We start from the raw sequence: 13,024 nt of genomic DNA on the forward strand, positions 1-13,024 counted from the left end.
TATGTTTATTGCGGCACTATTCACAATAGCAAAGACTTGGAACCGACCCAAATGTCCAACAATGATAGACTGGATTAAGAAAATGTGGCACATATGCACCATGGAATACTATGCAGCCATAAAAAATGATGAGTTCATGTCCTTTGTAGGGACGTGGATGAAGCTGGAAACCATCATTCTCTGCAAACTATCACAAGGACAAAAAACCAAACACCACATGCTCTCACTCATAGGTGGGAATTGAACAATGAGAACACATGGTCACAGGAAGGGGAACATCACACACCTGGGACTGTTGTGGGGTGGGGGGAGAGGGGTGGGATAGCATTAGGAGATATACCTAATGCTAAATGACGACTTAATGGGTGCAGCACACCAACATGGCACATGTATACATATGTAACAAACCTGCACGTTGTGCACATGTACCCTAAAACTTAAAGTATAATAATCATAAAATTAAAAAAGGAATGTAAATACTTTCTCTTCTATTATTGCTAACTTCAGTCATGCCTAACAATAACTTATTCCATCATCTTTTTTTTGGTTCCTATTTCCTTGGTGTGTACTTATCCACACTTTTCAAAACTTATGTTTAAATTTTTTTCTTATAAACAAACTCCTGACTTCAGGTGATCTGCCTGCCTTGGTGTCCCAAAGTGCTGGGATTACAGGCATGAGACACAGTGTCCGGACTGTTGCTTTACTTTTATTTTTGCTGATGACATGTTCCTTTGCCAGAAGTCTCTTTTTTCCCTCTCTGGTTGACTTTAAGACTTTATTTTTATCTCTGCCTTCTGTGGTTTCATTCTGATGTATCAAAGTATGCATTTGCTTTTATTTATCTTTTTGAGATATTGGTATACTTTTTCAAGAGGACTCGTCTTTCATTCTAGAAACTCTACATCCATATATTTTTATATTGGCTTTTTATCTCTCTTTTTTTTTTTAATGAAAAAGTAAACTTTAACGTTGAAAATGCAAACTTGGGGAAGACAGAAAAGATCACACACAAGGCTGTCACTTGACACTTGGAAGGTTGCACAGTGGCCGGGCAGAGGCGCTCCTCACTTCCCAGTCGGTTGGCAGCTGGGCAGAGGCACTCCTCAATTCCCAGATGGTTGGGCGGCTGGGCAGAGGTGCTCCTCACTTCCCAGACAGGGCGGCTGCTGGGCAGAGGCGCTCCTCACTTCCCAGACAGGGCGGCTGCCGGGCAGAGGCGCTCCTCACTTCCCGGACAGGGCAGCGGCCGGGCAGAGGGGCCCCTCACTTCCCAGATAGTTGGGTGTCCGGGCAGAGGGGCTCCTCACTTCCCAGATGGTTGGCGGCTGGGCAGAGGGGCTCCTCACTTCCCAGATGGTTGGCAGCTGAGCAGAGGCGCTTCTCACTTCCCAGACGGCTTTTTCTCTTTCTTTTGGGCTTGGCTATATGTGTGTGTGTGTGTGTGTGTATGTATCTATGTGCGTGTATATATGTAGGTATATATATACACGTGTGTGTATATATGCACGTATGTGTATATATATACACACATATATATACACAAATACACACACATATATGTATTTTAAGTCATCATTGTATTTTGTTTAGCATTTCTATGTTTGACGTGGAAAGGGATTCAGCTCAATCTCCATGATATCAGATTATTCATCTCTTAGATTTCACAAATGCAATATTATACTATTTTATCTAGTATTCTCCAAACTATGTTTGTTCTAAACTCATTGGTAAACCATGTAGCTCAGGGGGAAGGAGAAATTTCTGATGCTGTCCCATAGAAGGGACTTATCTCCTGCATTAATTGTCTGAAATTTGCATCTTAGCCCATAAGTCTGACCTGTTCTTTGGTGGTCATGCATCAGTGGTAATGCATTCTTTGGTGGAATAGAGGGATGTGGAGGGAAATAGCCCAGTAAAAGCTAAAACAATCCCTTCAGATATTGAAGGAAAAAAAAAAGAACCGTGGAAAAACTATGGTGTAGTTGTCTATCCCCAACTACTGCACCTTTCAGAGATGTTAGGACCTAGCCAAAAATGAGAGAAAGTCATATTCCCATTACTAGTGACTATAGAGGCACCTTATGAGTAAGGTTGGATGATTAAAGAACCAGCTTCATGAAACTGTAAGTTATTAACTGTTGCTTTTGCAGATCTTTTGTCACATTGATTTGTGTGTGGTCAGTGCTTAGTATTTATGTTTTGATCACAGAGAGCTGAAGTTAACAAGATTTGATTTGAAATGTCAAGTTGTGGCTTCCTCTGTTTTGTGAGTTTCTTCTGAGAGAAGGCTGCAGTCTACGTACAGGAAGGGTGATTGTCCCTATAATCATGCACACATGTACTTATGGAGCAAGTTATGAGGTTTATATTAGAAGGACCATGCACGTCATATAAATGGAATAGGCATCCCTAAGTGAAACTTTTTCAGAGAAATGGAAATAGAGCATGCAAGAAAGATGACAAAAAGAAATAAGAAAATAAAATGCTTAGTCAGATTGAGTATGTCACACTCATGTTTAATTTGATTTTCATCTCTCTACTTTATAAGCCATTCCCATTCTGTTGAGGAGTACACACTCCAAAAGATTTGACTGTAGATTTGGCCAAGGTTTGTGTGCTTCAATTCTGGGTAGATGTGTGCACCATTTTCAGTTTCTGACTGTCTTTTTTTGGCCTCTTTTGCGGGAGGTATGAGACACAAGTTTTATCAATGGTTTATTTGGCTAGCACCATATACCATGGCATATGGAAATTCTATTTAGAGACATGGGGAGAAAATGTTTGTTGTTTTACTCACAGACAACTCTGTCTTTCATTTTTATCTCTTTGTAGCTTTCAAGCTCAGGAAAGAAGAGAAATCCATTGAGAACAGTCTGTGAAGGTAAGTGTATTTATTACATGGCCTTGACAAACATTGCCTTTACAACATTGATTTTTCTTTTATTCAGAGATTTAAACACTTGGACTAAAGATACAGCTGACAGGACAACTTCCTTAACCACCTGCTTGTCCTCCCTCTTAGGCAAAAGTGCTGAGCAATAGTTAGCAGAGAGCAGGAGGAAATAAAATGATGTGTTGAGAGTAGACAAATGCAATTGTATGCTTGCTGACTTTTGCTTTCTTCTCAGCAGTTAAGACATTCCAATGGAGCTAAGTTTACTAAGATTAATGCTAGATGGAAAAAGAATGCACTTGTACCACTTCTGGCAAATAGTTAAATAAAACTAGCTGGCCAAATAAAGCATTTAAAATAAAATGCAGAGTGGCATTTCAATTGGGTTGGATGAAATTTATTGCGAAAGTCAGTTGTGCAGTTGCATGGAAGAGCCAGTTTTGTAGAAAGAAAAGAGCCACTGAATTTGGTGTATCTAATTTCATTCCACCCAGTCACTCTGAGCCCTAAGTGAATTACAGGAAATGAACTTCCAAGCTTGAAGCGATGGGAAAAGTACCTACTCGGCCTCTTGTGAAACATTACAATCAAGTTGGTTTTTACATGGAAAAATGTAATTGTTTCCTCTTTGCTAGGTATATTTATGAGCATACCTCTGTACAGCATTGTTCTTTGATTCATTGTTTAATTTCTGTTCTGCATGAAGTATTTTAATTTAAAGAATTCATTCTGGGCAATTATAGGGCTGCAGTTTCATCAAGAGTCTTTGGTGGCCAGGGTGAAATATGCTATAATTTTACATTTGTTTTCATCATAAATTACATTTTTGACACTTTTAGGGTTTTTTCTGTCATTTTTATTACAGCAATCATAACTATGACCACTTTAGTTAAAGTTGAAAAGCCATTTTGATTTACCTTATACTTTAAGTTCTTCCTAACTTCTTGACAAATCTACTTCTGGGACTGAATTTTTCATGTTTATTTGGAGGGCAAAGAAGAATTTTACAGGGATATTGGAGAAAACCCCTTTTAGATAATCAAAATATGAGTTATAAAAAAAATCCTCTTTTCTTAGGATTTGCTTTGGGGCAACTAAACTCTGGTGCGTGAAAACTGGTTGGCTTGGAATTTTGCCATAATTGTTGAACATCAGTGAAGAAAATACTATGTTAAGCAGTAGATAATTCTTATTTTTGGCCATATAACTACATATCTCTGGAACATTGAGCCACATCTTGGAATAAAGAAATACTTGATAGCTTTTAGAAATAAATGCTCATAAATAATTGGATTTAGTGGTGATGTAGCCATCTTGACAACTTTGTAATCTTTTGGCACAGATATGGTGCTTCCTTTCCTCTTGGGGAATGTTTCCACACAGGCACAGTCCATTTTCTCTATTCTCAATGAAAATCTTTTGTTGAATTGGTACTCTGGAATCAGACATGTGTTTAGTCATGATTTGGCTTTTACTAGCTATTGGACTGCGGACAACTTATTCACCCTCTTAGAGTCTCAGTTTCCTGATCTGTGAAGTGGGGATAATACTGTTTTTGGCTTCATGTAGTTGTGGAGAATTAAATGAAGTATTCTGTGTCAAGGACTTAGAAGAAGTCCTGGCCCATGATAAGTGCTCAGTAGATGTGAGCTGCCACTGCTCTTATTAATATCATCATCATCATCATCATCATCGGCAGCAGCAGCAGCAACAGCATCCTTATGAATTTATTCATTATACATTTTTATAAGTCTATTCTTTTTAGAAGCTTCAGGATAATATTTCTAAAATAAGCATGTTGCTACCAAAGAAGGGAAAATTTTGCTTGGTCCTTAGGTATCAAATGAAAAGGTAACTTTCAGGTAATACAGGAAGTGAGGCCTCTGGAAGTGAAAAGTTATTGGCTGAAGTTTTGTAGGTATTAGGAAAACTACCTTCTTTGGTTGTCATCAATTACTAATTAATAGTCTTGAGAAATTAGGAATCTACTGCTAGTTAGCTTCTTCAAGAATTTTTAAAGAAAGCCTTGGTAGTATAGAGGGAACCCCCCACCAACTTTTTTTTTTCTGTCGTGTATATGTTTTTCCTTCCTAACAGCACCTTTATTTCTTTTTGAGGTAATTAGGCTAGTGGAACTGTAACCAGGGGCCCTACTCAGGGGCCTGCACCCAGCCTATGGATGGGTGTATGATCACAAGCTTGGCTAAGTAAATGCTCCTTCTTTGGAATTTGATTCTTTAGCTAAAGGATTCTCCCTTGTCCTAGGTGGACATTCTGATCTGCCAACATGTACTGTGAGACCACTGTTGCCTCCATGTCTGTCTTGGCTAGTCATGGCCTCCAAACCTTATTTTCCATTCTGCCATGGATTGGCTGAGACTCCAATATCCTTCCAATAATTCTTAAATTAGCCAATTGGTTTCTTCTGCTTGCAACTACAGAACCCTAACTGATAGTATAGTCTATTCATTAGTGAGCTAGATTTGGAATAAATATGGTATGTTTGGAGGTTTACAATTAAAATGCCACTCATTACTTTCTTTCATCATGTGTAAGTAGCTCAGTGTTTTGTAGTAGATTACAAAAAGTACAGAGTTCTTTATTAGACTCTCAAAAATGGTTTATTTTGCTGAACTTCCCAGTACTCCTGTGTTTGGTACAGAGGAGTCACTCTTGGCTGCTTCTCTTAGCTCTCAAAGAATGTGTATGTATGTGGGGGTAGAGCTGGAAATGAGAAAAGAAGCAGAGAAGTCATCCCTCCCAGTTTCTGGGGCCCTGGTCTCTTTGTGTCATGGGGATTGTGAAGGGACTGAGATTTTCTTCGGTTTACCCCCAGCAACCCCAAACACAACAGGTATATTCTTTAGATATTTGTCTACTTTTCCCTGAATTTTCATTTCTCCTTTGAACACTGTTCTTACCCTACTGAACACCTTCTTTTCAATGATGTGTAAAATGTGATTGAAAACTCAATTACTTGCAGTTCTGGCATTGCTTGTGAAATGGAGAATGAGAATGGAATGGGCAAGTTTTCTCTATTTCCCCTTGTGTCTTATTTGTTGACTACTTCTGTGCTCTGTGCAGTGCCTAGAACAAAACTAGTTAATTTTTTTTTAACAGGGATATCACTTTTGCACTCCTACTGTGAATAAATAGCATGACAGTATTATATGGTAGGAAGAGCCTTAGCTGGGGTATTAGGAAACATTCCTTCTCGTTTTGGCTCTGCCATTTGCTAGCTTTGTGACTCTGTGCAAGATTCCTAACTTTCTTTAAGATCTCAGGTTCCTCACCTGTAAAATGAGGATAACTTTTGCCCTGTTTATTGCACAGGGCTGTTTTGAGGATCACATGAAGACAATATATATGAAAGTGCTTAGTAAATTTTAACAAATGCATAACATCAGTGTATTACTATCATGCCATGAATACTTCTTAAACAGATGAAAATTTGAGGGGCTTGTTTTAGGAGGCTGAGTAGGAAAAAGAGACAAATTAAACAACAACAACAACAACCTTGTATAGTGCTTGTGCTGGGTATTCATTTGTGCTTCCAGCTCCTCTCTCTTCTAAACGGCTCTGCACCAAGGGCCTAACCTCTATTGCAGGCATTCCCTGGGCTCCCTTGTTTGCTGGCTTTCTGTTGTATTAGCCAGGGGAAGGAACCGGATGAAGACCTGGGAACATGAGGTTGAAATATTCTTCCCTACTTTCTTCCCTGCAGCACTGTGGGTTGGCAATGGTTGTATCCCTCTAAGGAAGGCCACAGTTCCTGTTGGGGGCCTCTCTTCAGCAGCTACAGGTCTTTCTACTGTCTGGTAACTGCCTCTTCCCTTTCCCCCTTTGAGTCTGGAGTGTTAATGGAATTTTTGCTAACTCCAGCACACTAGACCATCCCTTAGTGGTCTTCCCTTAACACTGCCTTCACCCCAGGTGAAGATGTCATCTCCTTCCTGCTGTGACCTTGATTGTACAAAGGAACTTTTTACTTTATATATTTTTCCACCATCCTCAGCCCAATTCAGCAAATATCTTTTTAGAATTTAGAGTGTGCCAGGGAAAAAGTAAGTCTTTATCATATACTTTTAAGAAATGGACATTTTGATTGCATAGTTGGAGGTATTATATCATTTTTTTTAAAAGCAAGTTTTGGTAAATTGAAAAGCTTTATAGTAACCTCAGTATATAAAGAAATACCATATTGTACTTATATGCATTACAAATTACCTTTTATATTTTAGTTTTATTTTTATCAAAGCAGTGTATCTACATTGTTTAAATAAAACAGCATTAAAAAGCAAATATTTAAAAACTGCAACATCTATGCCTTCTTTCTACGTCTCTCTGGATTGCTTCCCCAGAATTAGCAACTTTCTATTCTGATATTTCTGGTGTTTACCTCTCTCTTTCTAAATAATGTACTTATATTATTTTTTCCTAATTTATCAATTTTAGCAATAGCTCTCTGATCCTTTCCACTCCTACCGCTTCTGGTCCCCACAGCCTCCTGACATAGTTATATTACAATTTTTATTTAAATCAACAGATAATATTTACATTATCATGATTATGTAATTTTTTTCTGTTGCTAAGCCAAATGGCTTGTTATGTTTTCTTTAATATAAAATTTTTTGTCTTTCTTGGAATTAATATATGCTTTTAAAAAAATTTGCCTACTTTAGGCATCTACCTTATAAGGTAGGTAGTAATAGCATGTCAATTTTATAGGTGGGTCATATTAGTATTTCCATTTTATAGTTGTAGAAATTGAGACTTAAGGCTAAGTATTTTTTCCAAGGTCACATAGCTAATAAGTGTTGGAACTGGGAGAAGACACCAGCCAGTCTGTTCACAGAGCCTGCATTCTTAATCATTATATTACTTACAAATACTGTCACTTCAGTTATCCTGATGGCTACTTAAAAAAAATTCCTGGGTTCTATCTTCAGAGATTCAAAATCAGTGGGGCTGAGAGGGAGAACCAAGAATCTGTATTGTAAAAAGCTCTAGGGGTGATTCCATTGATCAGCAGGTTTGAGAACTTCTGTTCCATATCCTATCATTATGGTAATTACCATCATCACAATCACGAGCATCAACATCATTATGATCTTCATCATCATCACCACCACTACCATCGGCAATAACAAATGACTGTCTTGCTCAGTGCTCTCAGTAACTGACTAGAAATCCTGGTGTCTGTTAAAGCAGCCACCTTTTGACTTCGTAGGTGAGATCATCACACTAGTGGGTGATTCAGTAATAATTCATCTGGCCATTTTTCTTTTTCCTTTTTTTGAGAAATGCTTTGGGAGAAATTGTGCCCCATAGAAGTAGACAACTTTATTTTTTTTCAGCTCAGCCGGTTGTTGCTTTATCTGGTACAAAAGCAATGAGAACTTTGTCCCTGTACTTAACTCTGACCTTTAAAGGACTTTTTTTTTTTTTTTTTCTTTTTTCATTGAGAGTTCCCTAAATGACATCTGGGGAAATACAAAGTCCTAGTGAAAGAGAAACTTTGAAGTCTTTGTTCTGTTTGATTTCCACTTCCCCCACTATCACACCCCCTACCAACCACCCCCCTCGCCCCTTGCTTATGGCATTTCTTGTTTATCACATATGAGAGAAGCAATAAAATTTGGCCTGGGGTTTTCTCATCCCTAGGTGTGAAATTATTTCAGAACTATAATAATAATACTTTGCATTTGTATAGTGCTTTTATTTGAAGATCTAAAAGTGTTCCTTTGGTGTTAATAGAGCTTCCCATCACCCTCTGAAGTAGGTAAGTATTATTAGAGGATATTTCCTTCAAGAACATTTTCACTTTACATACCATGTGTGACTTGAAAATGCTTTTGTGTTATTTGGGAATCTCAACTCTTTAAAGTGCCATACATATAAGGCAATTCTTTTATTTATATTCAATCTTCATTAATGCCCAGAACATTGAGGGAAATACAATTCCTCATAAATGAATGTGGCGTTATTTAGAAAGTATTAGAATAAAAGCAGTTTGGTATTGCCTTTTATTGGAATGTTTTGAAAATATTTAATAATGCTCATTAGCTACAGAACTACCTGTTGTACAGTTAGTTTTCCTTTTTTTAAGGTAGCAGGATTTGCAGGAAGGAAAATATTAAATAACTAGTGGTGTCGGGGCTTAGAACCCAATCCTCCAAAGTATGGTACCTTAGCATGCTGAGTACTTTGAACTGAAGGAAATACATTGGAAAGCCCTCAGAACCAAGGTCTTTGTGGCAGTCTCCCATAATCCTGTCTCCTACTTCTCTTCCTCCCCTTAAGCAAGTCATATAAACCAGAATTCCTCTTCCCTAAGGTGGGTCATAGAAACTAGAATTTCTCTTCCCCACAGCAAGCCATTAAACCTAGAAAAGTCACTCTCTTCCTTCTCCCTTGAAGATCCTCATTCCACAGGGGCCCTGCTCCATACTGGGGAGAAAGAATGTTGCACAGAGAGGCCAAGAAGAATCTGAACAGTCAGGCCTTGCTGATCCCCACCACCACCCCCACCACCACCAATCTATTTTCTATTTCCAGTAGAACACACCACTTTTGTTCTACCACATTTCTACACAGCTGTGCATTCTTCACTGAACCTAAGCATAAAAACTATTTTCCTTGAGTCTTTGGGTCTTCATTTCGGAAGGCTGCTATGTTACATAAAACTTTGATTAAATACATTTGTTATGCTTTTCTCTTGCTGACCTGTCTTTTGTTATAGGAGTGTTGGCTGTGACTCTCGTGAGAGGTGAGGAAAGGTATCACACCTTTCCACCCCTACAGTGGGAACTTGGCCTGGTATTGTGGAATCCTTTGGTTGCTCATGATGTGTCAAATCAACTAAAAATACAAACTGAGTGTGCATTCTGATTTAAAGATTTCATTCTGAAAAATTGTTTTGAATGCTGCATGAATTGCAAGCATGCATACATGCATAACTGGTTACTTTTTTTTTCGCTAAATGTTGGGAAGTTCTAAGTGGTGTTTGGAGTGTCTACTCACTTAAGGTCATTGATGCAAAAATGCTGCAGGTCTGTTACAGCACAAAACATTTTTAAAAAGGCCCTCTGAACTTTAGTCCACGCTGGTCACCATGAGAGGCTTCTTGTCCACGCGGTGTTGGGTAGTCCTGTTGTATCTGTGCAAAGAAGGCTGGGATTTTCACTGTGGCTTCAAGGCCTTGGTAGTCATTTTCCCAGTATCCCATCACTATCCCGATCAAAAGTCCTGTCACCTCTCTAGAGTTCTGCTAGGAAGCAGGGTGCCAGCGTCCACTACTTTAAGGAACTGCTCCAGCTTCTCTCCAATACCAGGAAAGCCCAGTCCTTACTGTACTCCAACTGCCCACCTAAACAGATCAAAGAACAACACTTTTAAGCAAAACAAAAGAACCCAAATTGTCTTTATTTTGGACCTTTCTGCTGGGATGTAACACATTCCCTTCAATGAATTTAGGCTTGTTTGAAAAAGAAAAGTCTTTAATGGGGACTGGATTTAGGGGATTGGGGGTTGTCTTTTAGCATCTTTTGCGTTTGAATATGCCTGGGAGACAAAGGGAAGAAGGCAAAGTCTTGAAGTTTTTGAGACACGAAAGGGAACAGTATACACAGGAGGGGTAACAAAAAGTCCAAATTGATATTTTAAAATTATGCTGCCCCTAATTCAACACTGAGACAAGGTGATGCCTCACCATTTGTGTGGCACTTTATGACTCCCATGGTAAGTGTCGGATGATCACATGATTAATCCTTTTTCTGGCATCTCTGTTGTCTTTTTTTCTGTAGGGAGAATTCACTGAAGACCCATCATCTTAAGATTTTGGGGAATGTGGGTGGAATTATGAATCTCTGCATCATTTTCTCCTGAGTCTTTGCTCGAAGGAGGCCACATAAATTTGCTGCTAATTATGTGAAGATGCGTTTATCACTGAAGATGCCTTTGGCTGCAAATAATCAAAAAGTCAACTTGAAATGGTTCAAACAATAGGGGAATTAAAAGAAAAAAGCTCCCTGCCCTCTGCAAGTCTACCTGCTGAGCCCCATGGATGTCATGATTGATGGGAAGGCATTATAGAATCCTGGTTCCAAATATCTGGAATCTAACTGCAATCCACTTTTGCCAAGCAACTGGGGACCCACCAGGGTGCCTTTGATGGTTGTCACTGTGTAGCAGGGAGAGGATTTTGAGCACTCAGCTGTTGACAGGTTGCTAAGCACTGTCAATTATTTTGTGAATTGCTCTACCAAGTTACATTTGAAAATCCACCAAATAAAAACCCATCAGAATAAGAAAAATGAATTATCTCAGGGAATAAGACCTCCTGGGAGGGGTGCAATTTCAAATTTTGTTAATCAGTGGCTCAACATTGTTACCAAAGTGCCTATTTCTTGCTCTTTTTCCTCTGCCATCTTCAGTGTGTTGACTTTGTTCTTAGACTGGCTGCCTTCATAGTTCTAAGATGGCTCGTTCCTTTTTGGGAGCCACAGGCAGACATGGTAACATCCACTGGCAAAATAAAATATCTGTTCTTATATGTCCCTTTTTAAAAGTGAGGAACTGTTCCTGTAACCCCTGAGCTGACTTCCCCTTAAGTCTCATTTAGTTGATTGCAGTCCCATGCTCCTTCCTAAATCAGACACTGGCACGTGGAATGGGACTCATCCCTGGTGGCTTAGATTGGTGCTTCCCAACTTTGTTCTTGTTATGGTGCACATAGAAAATACAATTTGGCCAGCATGTTAAGCAATCAGAAGAGACTGCTCACAGCTGGGGTGGCTGATGTGTGTGTGTAGGGCATGGGTGTGGGGTCTCTGGCTGCTCTGGGTCTGCCCAGCTGCCCTCGGGGCTAAAGGGATATCAGAGCAGCTGTTACCCTTTCCCTGTTTTAAACTAATCAGGTTTTATCTCTTTTCTGGGATAATCTCACCTTCCCTTGAGTACATAGCTTTGTGGAGGGAGGCCACCCTAATAAAACTGGGGCTTATACTAATCAGGATTCTTCAGAGAAACAGAACCAAAGGTTATTTATTGGTTTATTTACTTATTGTGAGGTATTGGCTTATGTGATTCTGGAAGCTGAGAAGTTCCATGATGTGCTGTCTGCAAGCTGGAGACCCAGGAAAGCCGGTGGTGTAATTCAGTCCAAGTCCTAAGGCCTGAGAACCAAGGGAGCCAATGGCATAATCCCAGTCTGAGGGCAGTCAAAGATGAGATCAAGTATCCCAGCTTACACAGTGAAACAGAAACAGGACAAATTTCTCCTTTCTCCTCCTTTTCTTCTGTTCAACAAACTGGATGATGGCCTTCTGTTTAAATGCTAATCTCATCCAGAAACACCCTCACAGACACATCCAGAAATAATATTTAATTTGGGCACCCCATGGCCCAGTTGAGTTGACACACAAAATTAACCAGCACAGGGCTTTACCTGTGAGGTGAAAGAGGGAAATTTCTTTTTTTATTTTTATTTTTTTATTATACTTTAAGTTTTAGGGTACATGTACGCAACGTGCAGGTCTGTTACATATGTATACATGTGCCATGTTGGTGTGCTGCACCCATTAAGTCGTCATTTAGCATTAGGTATATCTCCTAATGCTATCCCTCCTCCTTCCCCTGACCCCACAACAGGCGCCGGTGGGTGGTGTTCCCCTTCCTGTGTCCATGTGTTCTCATTGTTCAATTCCCACCTATAAGTGAGAACATGCGGTGTTTGGTTTTTTGTCCTTGGAATAGTTTGCTGAGAATGATGGTTTCCAGCTTCATCCATGTCCCTACAAAGGACGTGAACTCATCATTTTTTATGGCTACATAGTATTCCATGGTGTATATTTGCCACATTTTCTTAATCCAGTCTATCATTGTTGGACATTTGGGTCGGTTCCAAGTCTTTACTATTGTGAATAGTGCCGCAATAAACATACATGTGCATGTGTCTTTATAGCAGCATGATTTATAATCCTTTGGGTATATACCCAGTAATGGGATGGCTAGGTCAAATGGTAATTCTAGTTCTAGATCCCTGAGGAATCACTACACTGACTTCCACAACGGTTGAACTAGTTTACAGTCCCACCAACACTGTAAAAGTGTTCCTATTTCTCCACA

At 39.3% G+C, this 13,024-nt stretch overlaps 1 protein-coding gene across 27 annotated transcripts in view; it reads left to right on the top strand.

Moving 5' to 3' along the window:
- FHIT (fragile histidine triad diadenosine triphosphatase) overlaps positions 1-13,024 on the top strand; it is a 1,506,756-nt gene that overhangs the window by 39,871 nt on the left and 1,453,861 nt on the right. For all 27 annotated transcript variants that reach the window (XM_063722037.1, XM_063722040.1, XM_063722039.1 and 24 more), the window contains one exon: positions 2,836-2,884. The gene's annotated coding sequence lies outside the window, so the exon portion shown is untranslated. The remainder of the gene's footprint in view (positions 1-2,835; positions 2,885-13,024) is intronic.

Source organism: Pongo abelii, chromosome 2 (assembly GCF_028885655.2).
Source record: "Pongo abelii isolate AG06213 chromosome 2, NHGRI_mPonAbe1-v2.0_pri, whole genome shotgun sequence".
Classification (NCBI taxonomy): Eukaryota; Metazoa; Chordata; class Mammalia; order Primates; family Hominidae; genus Pongo; species Pongo abelii.